The sequence below is a fragment of the Stegostoma tigrinum genome, chromosome 12, assembly GCF_030684315.1.
Source record: "Stegostoma tigrinum isolate sSteTig4 chromosome 12, sSteTig4.hap1, whole genome shotgun sequence".
In the NCBI taxonomy this organism is placed as follows: Eukaryota; Metazoa; Chordata; class Chondrichthyes; order Orectolobiformes; family Stegostomatidae; genus Stegostoma; species Stegostoma tigrinum.
In genome coordinates, this window is record NC_081365.1 from 20659123 (window position 1) to 20670805 (window position 11683).

The following is an 11683-nucleotide window of genomic DNA, read 5'->3' on the forward strand; positions in this document are numbered from 1 at the left end:
CCCAAAGTCAGTCCCACGCACAAAATCTGAAAATTATCAGCAGTTTTTTGTAAATTTATTCGTGGGCTGTGGGTGTCACTGGCATGCTCAGCTTTTAATCGCCCATCCCTAAATACCCTCGAAAGGGCAGATTGTGAACTGTTTCCGTGAACCGCGACAGTCCATTTGGTGTAGGTGCACCCACAAGTGTCAGGGAGTTCCAGGATTTTGGCCCAGTGATATGGAGGGAACATTTGATTGGTTATAAAATTGGCCTGTAGTTGATTGTAATAGCTTCCCATGACATGCTTGGTCTCATTGTGGTGCCAAGAAATATTTACAGAGTCTATTTACATAATTAATCATTTTCTTATATCTAAAAACGCATCTTACTGTGGCTTCATATTGCCACTGATCATATGGCGTTACATCACTTCCTGTGATGCAGCCTGTGTTAGCTGAACACAGTCAGACTTAGCCTCCCAGCTACACTACCATTCAGTTAAAAAAGAGAGATACAGAACAGCAAACTTAAAGAGGAAAAAGGACATGTTATAGCTTGTTTATCAGCCAGGGCAGACACAAAGGGGCAAGATAGCCTTTTACAGTGCGATAAACTTTCAAATTTTTTTCTGATTCTTGAAACATCAGAAGCATGCCACGAAGTTACTGAATTAAACATCAAAGTTCGCTTCTACAGTACGTAGGAGAAAATAATCCCTCCAGATGGGGAACAATACCACTGGCATTTTGACAGTCCCCAGTAAAAATTCTTATTTCTAAAAACTTCACAATCTAATTTTATACAAGCAAAAACTCTACATGAAGATGACACAGCACAGAAATAGACTTTCTACCTGCTAAAAGTCTGTAATAAGAAGGGGTGGTGATAGAGGTTTATCAAATGCAAGGATTTGAATTGAAACACTGTTGTCTTATTTCTCCCCATCTTAATGGTTGTCAGCCCCCTTTCTCCAAGATGCATCAGTTGCAATTTCAATTTATTTTAAATGCCTTATTTTCCCTTTAACTTGGCTATACAGCAACTTCATTTTGAATTTTTAAATTTATTGTAAAATATCTCAAAATCTAACTATTGCAACATCAAAATAAATGTTAAATAAAAAGGAGTCAAATCAAACATACGCTTCTCATTTTAAAAAAAACAATCCAAAGCATATTTTAGTACTGCAGAAAATAAGCTAAAGCCTCAAAACACAAAGTTGACTGGTGTGTACATATATATATGCTTTGTGCTAAATTTGTTTCTGAAATTAAGATGTCTATTTACTTCAGCAGTGATACAGAAGGAAATAATTTGTCTATAAATTGGTTGTTTCGTTTTAAAATAAAACAAAAGTCTGGAGAGAGATATTAGGACCAAACGTTATGCATTTTTTCTTGAATAGAGATCAGACATTTGTCGTGTGCAAAACAGCCACTAAAATGAAAGCTTTTTAGGGAAACATACATCATTGTATTTATTCTACAGTGCTCATGTCTCAGAACATGTTGTTACAAGTTGCTGTAAACACTGGGCAAATCGGTGAGAATAAAAGAAATCATGAAAAGCAAGGTCAAAATCATAAGCATTGCTTATTTGAGGATTCAAAAGGAGTAGAAAAATGACCAGAGGACCAAAGTAGTGGATAGTAGTTTAAAATGCAGGCAATAAAGGAAGCAAAGCAGGTAGATAATAAGCAAAATTGGATGACACTTGCAGGAACACAAAGGAGTGGATGATGGATATCCTGTGTGGGAAGGCTACAGAAGGAACCAAGCGTAAAGTCAACCCAATGGAGGAAAACAAGTACACTCTGACAGAGAGAGGAATGATAAGAGTGAGCAGCAGCCAATTTGCTCAACTAGAATAACCACTTTCAGTTCAGATTTTAAAATCATGAAAAAAAACACAAAGCATCAAAACACATGGATTGCAAGCAAGAAAACAAAATAAAATCATCAGAAATACAAGCTAGAGATGTTCATTTCATAAGCCAGAAAGTGTGCTGAACATTTGAGATTTGGGGAAAGGGTAAAAAGTAGGGCTAGTCACCAAACTGTCAACTTCTAATAGCACTAATCCATTACCTTTCACACGTGGTGTTAAAGTGCTGACCATTCATTCTCCAGTATAGTGTCTACAGTTAAAGGCGCATTTTGTCTACAAAAGCAGCAACACCTGCAGTTCTGTTTTTCAATGACACTGCAGGTAATAACGGATTAGAGCAGTCACAGATGGACCAGGTATAAAAAGCAAAGCAAAGCAAAGCAATGTAAACTGCCTGGAGAAAGAACACTTATTTGAGACTTGGGTTGATAATATATCCCAAAATTTACATCACAAACTAGCTTAGATACTTTTGAAGCTCGACTAGTCATGCTTAACAAATGTTCAGCCAAAACCACATGGCAAATGTGGCTTTGATATTGCAGCATTGAGTTCAAAATCATTAACCATGACAAACAACAACTTATATTTACATCATGCAATCAGAACAGCACACCGTTCCAAAGGACCATTATAAACCCATACTCAACAAGTCACATCAGGTAATATGAAGTCAGCTCACCAAAAACTTGGACAAGGAGGTAGTTTTTCAAAAAGGAGAATCTTAAAAATGATGAAAGTAAGCTATTCAAGTTTCTGGGTGAAATTCCAGGGCTTATGCTCGCAACAGTGAGGTCACAGCTGCCAGAGAAATTAAAACTGAGAACTTTACAGAGGCACTATCTGGTGGAGCACAGGTATCTGGGACAGCATATGTTCTGGACATGAGGAAGAGGGTACAAGGTAATGCAGAAGTTGGAAAACAAAGGGGAGAATTTTACCCCAGCTGACAATGATGAGACAAAGATTTCATTTCGTTTTAAAAAAAACACACATTCTCAATTTTCAACAATGCCTTTTTAATAAATTTAAAAATTCAAAATAAACTGTATAGCCATAAACTGCTAAAAGGAAGTGAAATTGACCGAAAGGTTATATTTCTTCTCAACCAGCTGGCAGAAACCTACAACAAGAATTCCAAAAATGGTGGGAAAAACAGGCCACTATAATTGAAACTGCCTACAGAACAACATTGGCCAGTAATCCACAACAATGTTGAAAGCAAACAGATAAATAACATATCAAATGATCATTCAAAATGCAGTTTTATTATTTCAATATTATTGGTGAATGGGGGGGGGGGAAACAAAGTGAAATAACATGGGGCATTTACATAAATTAAATATTTGGGTGCGTGGGTAAAAGCAACAAGAGAAACATCAAAATAGAACGTGGTCAGGTGGGGAAATTATATCACAATTGTAAGTTCCAGAAAATAAAATTAACATCGCATATTTGGAACCAAACTGATGCAATAAATAAAGGGGCTGAAACCTTTGCAGCGCTTACTCGACAGAAGTTAGAGTAAAAGAAACGCAGCATGATTGAAAAACAGATTAACAACCTGATTGCTGACACACGGTACAAGGGAATAAGTCAATATCATCACTTCACACGGCTTACGTGGTACTGAAACAAATAACTCGACCAGCTGTCCTCACAGATGCATCGTATTAAAACAACGTTCAACATTGCTGAAACACTGTAACTGCTTTCTTTGTGCGGATGGTACAAAACCAGAGATTATTATCGCAACACCGCCTGCAAAACACAGGGCCAGTTCAAGGGCGTAAGAAGAAACTAGAGATACAAATAACGTCCCTACACTTGCACCGCCCAACGGGAAAATACTGAAAAAGCGAGGGGAGTGGAAGATGGAAGGTAGAAGGAACTCGGAAAGCAGAGACAATACTCACCAGCCTGAAAAATACAGCACCAGAAGGAAGGCACTACGGTGTTACTCAGAATCTGCTGAAGGATTTATTTAGGAAGCGAGTAATGTGTATTGACACCCCCTAAACTGCAGTATTACTCAGACGTTACAGTGTAGCCACTGGGCGAGCTGACATTTCCACCTTTGGCTGTAGCATTGCTCGGGCTCGACAGGGGGACACCATTTTGGGGAGTCCGCGTCTCGGAGCTCAGCTCGGCTCGCCAGAGCATTGCCCCTGCTCTGTCACAACTCTGTCCCGTAAAATGCACCCCTATCCCTCCCTCCCCGGAGTTTTTGGCCGTACTTCGGCCTAAGCCTGGTTCAGTAGGAAGCTCTCACTCCCCGCCACGCAACGAGGTGGCACAGTCCAATCCCAGCTGATCCCAAAGACAGCCCCGCATCCGTCTTCTCTTCCGGAGTGAGTCGGTACTGTGACAGATATCGCGGAGATGGTGCATATCTTTCCCGGCGTCTCGAAGGTCTATTTACAGCAGATCACCTTTAATGACGCCATTCCTAGATAAACAGTTGTATGTTTATAATACCTGTAATATTTAAATAATTTAGTCTCCATCTAATCACTTTACAATTTTTGTGCCTTAGTTTTACCCAGTCTAATCTCTGCTCCTTCTTACACGTTGTTCATCTGTCCTTTTGCACAATTCTGGTGATAGGTTGTGTCTGATAAATGTACGCCCTTTTCTCTCCCATTACACATGATCTGACTAGGATTTTAAATTCGCTGCCTGACAGGAAGCTAGACACAGCTACAATTCTCGCCTTCCAAAATAAATTGAAGAGACACTTAGAGGAGGAAGAAAAAATTGCAGGGGAAAGGGCAGGGATGGTTGGGATCGGTCAACAAAAGAACTAACAGATTATTCGGCAGAATAGTTTCCGCCTGCGCTGTACTTTTTAAAAAGTTATTCGTTTACAGGGTGTAAGCATTGCTGACATTGGTTGCTCACACCAATAACCCATGAGAGGCTGTCTTCTTGAGCCACTGCTGAAGATCATGGGGCGCAGGGACGCCCACTTTGTTGTAAGGGAGGGAGTTCCAGCATTTTAAATCCACACACAGTGAAAACTGATTGCATGATAGTCTGGCTGCTGTGAGGATGTGATGTAAGGAGTGTGATTTTCGTGTTTAATTATTTTAGGGTTTGAATTTTGAACTAGTGGTATGTGAGTTTTTTTTGCTATGTGCACAAGAAGATTTCATAATTAACTTGTCAGTCTTTCTGAAGCCATGATTTTTAAGCCAGTATATGTCAGGGAGTAGCTGACTGGGGAGTCATTCTGGAGTGATCATGTGAATTTGTTTGCACTGAGTGTCTTTTAATTGGAGAGAGCAAACACTGTAAGGCATTAGATATAAGAGATAACACAGTGTGGAGCTGGAGGAACACAGCAGGCCAGGCAGCATCAGAGGAGCAGGAAAGTTGACATTTCCGGACCCTCCTTAAGAAAAAAAATGAAGAAGCGTCCCGACCTGTAACAACAGCTTTCCTGCTCCTTTGATGCTGCCTGGCCTGCTGTGTTCCTTCAGCTCCACGCTGTATTGTCTGAAAGCTACGATCATGGTTGCGCATTGTGGTGCTTTCATGTATCTACTGCTTTTGCCCTCTAGATGGCAGTGATCACAGGTTTGGAAGATGCTGCCAAAGGCTGCAATGCATTTTGTAAATGGTACATTCTGCAGCCACTGTGGCTCACTGCTGAAGGGATTGGATGTTTGTGGATGTGGTATCCATCAAGTCAGCTGTCTTGCCCTGAATGGTGTCAAGCTCCTTCAGTGTTGATGGAGCTGTACCTATCCAGGCAAGTGAGGAGTACTCCATCACACTCCTGCCTTGTGCCTTGTAGATGACAAACAGATGTTTGAGAGACAGAAAGGAAGTTACTCACTACAGAATGCCTCATCTCTGACCTGCTCTTGTAGTCATAGTATTTTTATGGGTGTCAGTTCAGTTTCTCGTTCATGGTGACCCGCAGGATGTTGACAGATCTTCATTGATTGTGTGAGAAAAATGTTTTTCGATTAAAATAAGAACTAATTTTCTACCCCCTGCATATTTCTGACATGTGGATGATATGCTTGCTTTATTTGTAACAGCAACTGCATTGAAGAATTTCCTCACATATCTTAATGGACTCCATCCTGCGTTCACATTTGAAATGGAGGAGTCAAATGAGCTCTTTCCTCGGTGTCCTAATTGAGAAGTCAGCCAGGTAGTTCTCTACTACTGTTTCTCACAAACTATCTTCACTGATCAATACACACGTTGAGATTTGTATAGTTCCACAACTTTTTAGCATGGTCTCATAACCTTATACGTAGAGCTCAAGCGATACATTCGCCGTACAAACTTCACACTAAAATCGGGTGCACCAAATCCATTCTGTACAATAATGGCTACCTTGTTGAGATCATTTCTCGCTGTACATTACACTAACGAATGGAAGACTCTTAGGCTTTTTTGGTCCTGGAAAGTGCCCAGCCTACCCCAGATTAGGGTAAGGTATTTCAAACATTTAAGCGACAGATGAGGTCAGCTATTTTACAGGCTGCTTCAATGCATTAGCAACACAAGCGATGTTCTCTGCTGACAGGATGCCGCCATTAGGCCAAAATTTGTTCTCTGTGTCACGCAAATGAGTGATAAATTTCAGCGCCAGTGAGATGCCGGCTATTATGATGCAAAAAACTGAAGGATTGCATCAAACAATTAAATTCCTTTGGCTAAAAAAGGCCAAGGAACCATGGATGTCAGAAGTCAGAAACAAAAACAGAAATTGCAGAAAAATCTCAGCAGATCTGGCATCATCTGTGGAGACAGTCACAGTCAATGTTTTAGGTTTGAGGACCGTTGACCCTTCTTTTCTAAAGAATGGACACTGGACCCGAAATGTTAACTCTGCTTCGTCTCTCCACAGATGCTGCCAGACCTGCTGAGTTTTCCCAGCAATTTCTGTATGTACACTCCTTTGGCTATTCACAGCAGGCAAGGTACTGGTCCATACTGAAGCGGCCTGCACTTGCAAAACAGTGTCCGTCATTAGATGTGATTTTGCAATTGGACAGCATCTGCTCAATAATCCTGAGTGTGCAAAGAATTATGCTGATATCTAATTTAGGATTGTCAATCTGTTTCTCAATGAGGTGACTTTCGGTGTACTGGAAGCTACATATATTAAAGCACAGTTCTTTGCACACAGGAAGAATATGTACACTGTGTCTGTTGCAACTGAATAACATAAGTGACAGCCATTCGCTGGTTCATTTCTTAGGAAAGTGCCCTGACCACTCAGAACCAAACTGCTTGGCTGTTAACTGCCAATCATCTAATTGGTACATTTGCTATGGCAATGCCTCTACCAATCAGGTTCTACCTGCCAACCGATCAACACTCCTCTCATGCAGCATAAATGTTGATGTGCTCCTGAAATTGGGATTCTTGCAAAAGGTCCTGATGAGTGCAAGAGGAAAATATTGGACAAAATGTGTATTTTTAACAAATACTCAAGTGATGTTGATCATGGTAGATTGAGAGGTGATATTGTCATTGACTGTAAAGGGGCATTTTCTGGCATTGGTGTGGCACAAATGTTATTAGCCACTTGTCAGCCTAAGTCTGGATATTGTTCAGGTCTTTTTGTGTATGTCCACAGACTGCTTTGATCATCTGATAATTGACTGATCATTTTCTGTTTGTGTTTCAGTATCCAGCACCTTTAGCTTCTTTTGTTTTTTTGTCTCTTTCATATTGTGTCCTATACGCTCCAAGTTGCTTTCTGACCACATTTATTCCAAAAAAAACCACCAAAAATTAACAATACATTCCCACTACCTTCCTGGCTTCAGACTAAATATCTATCGCTTTAGAGCCTTTGTAACTGCTGGAACGAACAGCTCCAATGTGGGCCTGGGTTTTAAAGTCTCAATGACAATGAGATTGTCATGATCCTACTGAAACTGACAGCAGATTCTGGAGTTTGAACACATGCTCAGTTAATTGCAGTAACCCATAAGTTAGTGATACTGTGGATAGTCTATAGTACTGTTGCCAGAACGTTGTCAGGACCCATTGCATTTGCAATATCCAGCAGTGTTACTGAAAGTGAGCTGTTCTTGTGTTCCTTGTCTGTGATCAATTAGAAATCACTGAACTGATGACAACTTGTCATTTTGTGCTGTTACTCTCACTGTAAAAGCAATTGGAATAGTTATACAATATTGAATGAGATGTAACTGAGTTTACAAGACTGGGACTGCCCCCACGGGGACACTGAAACATCCATGGCCTACCAAATAAGGAAGTATCACTCTTCATTCCACTGCTACTCTCCCATTAATCCCACGATCTTTCCCAAACATTGCACACCATTTCCAACTACTAGCTGCAGAAACCTCTCTCTCTTCGGACTTGTGGATTCTGCTAACTTGTCCATGACCCCCAGGGAGAAACACCCAACTCCCCCCAGAAACACCATCCTGAACCTCTGAGTACCCAGGTCTGCAATGACAAGGCTGCTCCTGTACCTCTCCCAGCCCAGATTCTGACACCTTTAGTGTCACTGTACGGCAGGAAAGTATGGATACTCAACTTAGTGAGCACCTCACAGTGACAGCTCTGCAACTCACCAGGAAGGAAGAGCCCAGACCACGGGCATGAGGAGGAGTATCAGAGGCCAGGCACCAGCTCAGCCCCGGGCAGGAGAGGGCCTTGTGGGGACCCCAGTTAGGGGCTTCATCTACATGCACACAGAGGAACAGCAGCAGCAAATAGCCTTCCGGGACACAATGGCCTCATTGCCCAGAAGCTGCAGCAAAGCAGCGAATCCTGCGACAGTCAGACGACCTCCATGGACGGTCTAGTGGCTGCCATTGAGATCCAGGCCCAGTTACCTCAGGGGTTTCTGGAGAGGAGCACACACTGGCACCTGCATTGCCCCAGCCACTGGTCCTCAGGACCGAAGGCTGTCGACAGAGCATGGACAACTTTGACCCGGTCCAGGTGCCCTCTCCTCACAAAGAGACAGGGCAGTGCCAGGTAGCACCAAACCAGAGGTGGGACCTTATGCAAGCCCCTCTACACTTTCCAGTCAGTGATAATTGCCCAGGTTGAATTAGTCCTGCTTTTCATGAACAGGTCACTCCTAGGAAATTTTCCACATTGTCAGGTAGATGGTAATGTTGTGACTGTGCTGGAACAGCTTGGAAGAAGGGTCCTGACCTGAAATGTCAGCTTTCCTGCTTCTCTGATGCTGCCTGGCCTGCTGTGTTCCTCCAGATCCGCACTGTGTTATCTCTGACTCCAGCATGTGCAGTTCTTACTATCTCTCTGTAAAGATTTTGCAGTGTGATTTGGACAGGCTGAGTGAGTAGGCAAATGATTGGCTGATGCAGTATAATGTGGATACATAAGACTATCAACTTTGGTAATAAAAATAGGAAGGCAGATTATTATTTGATTGGCTGTAAATTGAGAGAGGGGAATGTTCAATGAAGACCAGGGTCTCCTGGTGCAGCAGTCGTCAGTAACAGTAAACATGCAGGTATAGCAGGCAGAGCAGAAATCAGAATGGTATGTTGGCCTTCACAGCAAGAGGATTCCAGTACAGGAATAAAGATGTCTTCTATAGCTATACACGGCATTGATGAGAACACATCTGGAATATTTTGATCTCCTTATCTAAGGAAAGATGTTTGTGCTACCAATGGAAAGGTTTACCAAATTGATTCCTGGGATATCAGGACTACCGATGAGGAGTGACTGTGCTGATTATCATTGTATTCACTGGAGTTCAGAAAAATGGTGGGGGAGGAGTTTCATAGAAACCTATAAAATTCTAAAAAGACTAGACAGGATGAAGAAAGGAAAGACGTTCCTGACGATGGGGAAGCTGAGAACCAGTCATCACAGTCTACGGATATGTTGTAGGCCCAATTAGGTCTGAAATGAGGGGAAATATTTTTCACGCGGAGAGTGGTGAGCCTGTGGAATTCTCTGCCACAGAAAGCAATTGAATATAAAACAGTAATTGTTTTCCAGAATGAGTTGGATGCAGTTCTTAGGGCTAAAGGGATCAAAGATTATGGGGAGAAATCAGGAACAGGGTAATGAGTTAGATGATCAGATTGAATGGTGGAGTGGACTCAAGTGGCTGACTGGCCTAATCCTACTTAATTTTCCATGTTGTTATGGGCAGGGCAGCTAGAGCAGTTGAACAGATGCGCCCTGGGGGAAAGACATAACAAAGTGTGGAGTTGGACGAACACAGCAGGCCAAGCGGCATCTTAGGAGCAGGGAAAGCTGACGTTTCTGGCCTAGACCCTTCAAAGTTGGTCTTCAATGAAAACAGGCCTCAGAGGGAGAAAGATCTGACAAAGCATTTCCTCAAACAAACAAATGGGGGAGGGGGGGGAACGGCACGGTGGCTCAGTGGCGAGCACTGCAGCCTCACAGCGCCAGGACCCGTGTTCGATTCCCACCTTGGGCGACTGTCTGTGTGGAGTTTGCACATTCTCCCCGTGTCTGCGTGGGTTTCCTCCAGGTGCTCCAGTTTCCTCCCACGGTCCAAAGATGTGCAGGTTAGGTGGATTGGCTATGCTAAATTGCCCATAGTGTTCAGTGATGTGTGGGTTATAGGGGGATGGGGATGGGGATGGGGATGGGTCTGGGTCTGGGTGGGATTCTTCAAGGGGCAGTGTGGACTTGTTGGGCCAAAGGGCCTGTTTCCACACTGTAGGGAATCTAATCTACTATAAACCACAGGCTTGTTGCATGCTTGACCCTAATTTCCCTTCAGGTTTGCAATGACCAGAACCCCTGCTTCATGATCTTGGAGCTGTGTGTGTTACATATCAGTGAAACAGATAGTGAGTTCCTAACAAACAATTCAAATCGAAAAGTGCTCATCTTTCTCACTTTATGATGGAGATAAAATCTCAAACAAAATCCAATGATTTCACAGCCACTCCAGAAGAAAGCTGCTGCTGAGAGGCAAGACACAAAGCTGAAGCTGTGGAGAACTCGGGGAAAACTGTCTGTGTTAAAAAAACGGGCAAAATTGTAACGAGATGCACCTTTAAGAGGGATTTGTTCTGTCTGCTGTTTCTATTGTAAATGAGTGTTGTAAACTTAGCAATGAGCTGTCTGGTCAATGGAAAGCAGAGAAAATAGCTTTGGGTTTCTTTATTTTATAAAAAAAGCTATCAAACCTTTCAAGCATTGACAGATTTGGTTAAGGAATCTAATGATCCCAAACCTCCTCCTAATTTTGAGATGCTATCAGTTTTATTTGTCTGTTTGAAAACAAGGGGACCTGCATTGGGATTTTTGATGAGGTCATGATGAGTGGCAGCGGCATGTGATTTTGGGTTAACTCTGAATGAGATGCTGAGAGACTTTTTTGTATGTGGGATTAGTGATGTAACCAGTCAAAAGCACCTACTAGCTGAAGCCCAACTGGAGTTCAGATATACACCACAACTGGCTTTGTCATTGGAAAATGCAGCAAGTGGATCATGGGAGCTCCAGGGCATCCCAATGAAAGTGGACACCCTCACCTGTCTGACTGGGTTCAGGGACTTGAGTGCAGGCAATCACACAGCCTCACACTGGGCACATCCTGAGTAGGGGCACCCTAAATCAGCCCATGGAAAAAACCCCAAAACAAAGCCAAGCTTTGGCCAAATTGTCAAAGTGTTCTCCAGGCTCCGGGCTGGCAAACCGTTGTAGTTCTTGCTGCAAACTCAAGACAGCAAATGGGCCCTATTAGCTCTGACTTGAGTCGGAGAACTCATAAACCAGTATCCAGGAGAGTTTTCACCCTGGAATGTCCACCTACATGTGGTTTGGAACAGTTAAACTGCA

At 42.5% G+C, this 11683-nt stretch overlaps 1 protein-coding gene across 4 annotated transcripts in view; it reads right to left on the reverse strand.

Annotated features, from left to right (window-relative positions):
• Positions 1-4592, reverse strand: part of dop1b (DOP1 leucine zipper like protein B) — a 154764-nt gene extending 150172 nt beyond the window's left edge. The window contains exons 1-3 of one of the 4 annotated variants that reach the window (XM_059650179.1): positions 4413-4590; positions 3787-4319; positions 3494-3631 (exon numbers count right to left, since the gene is read on the reverse strand). The gene's annotated coding sequence lies outside the window, so the exon portion shown is untranslated. Of the gene's footprint in view, positions 1-3493; positions 3632-3786 lie in introns of all 4 variants that reach the window. The other 3 variants (XM_059650177.1, XM_059650181.1, XM_059650178.1) reach the window with 3 other exon arrangements.
• Positions 4593-11683: the final 7091 nt, after the last annotated feature.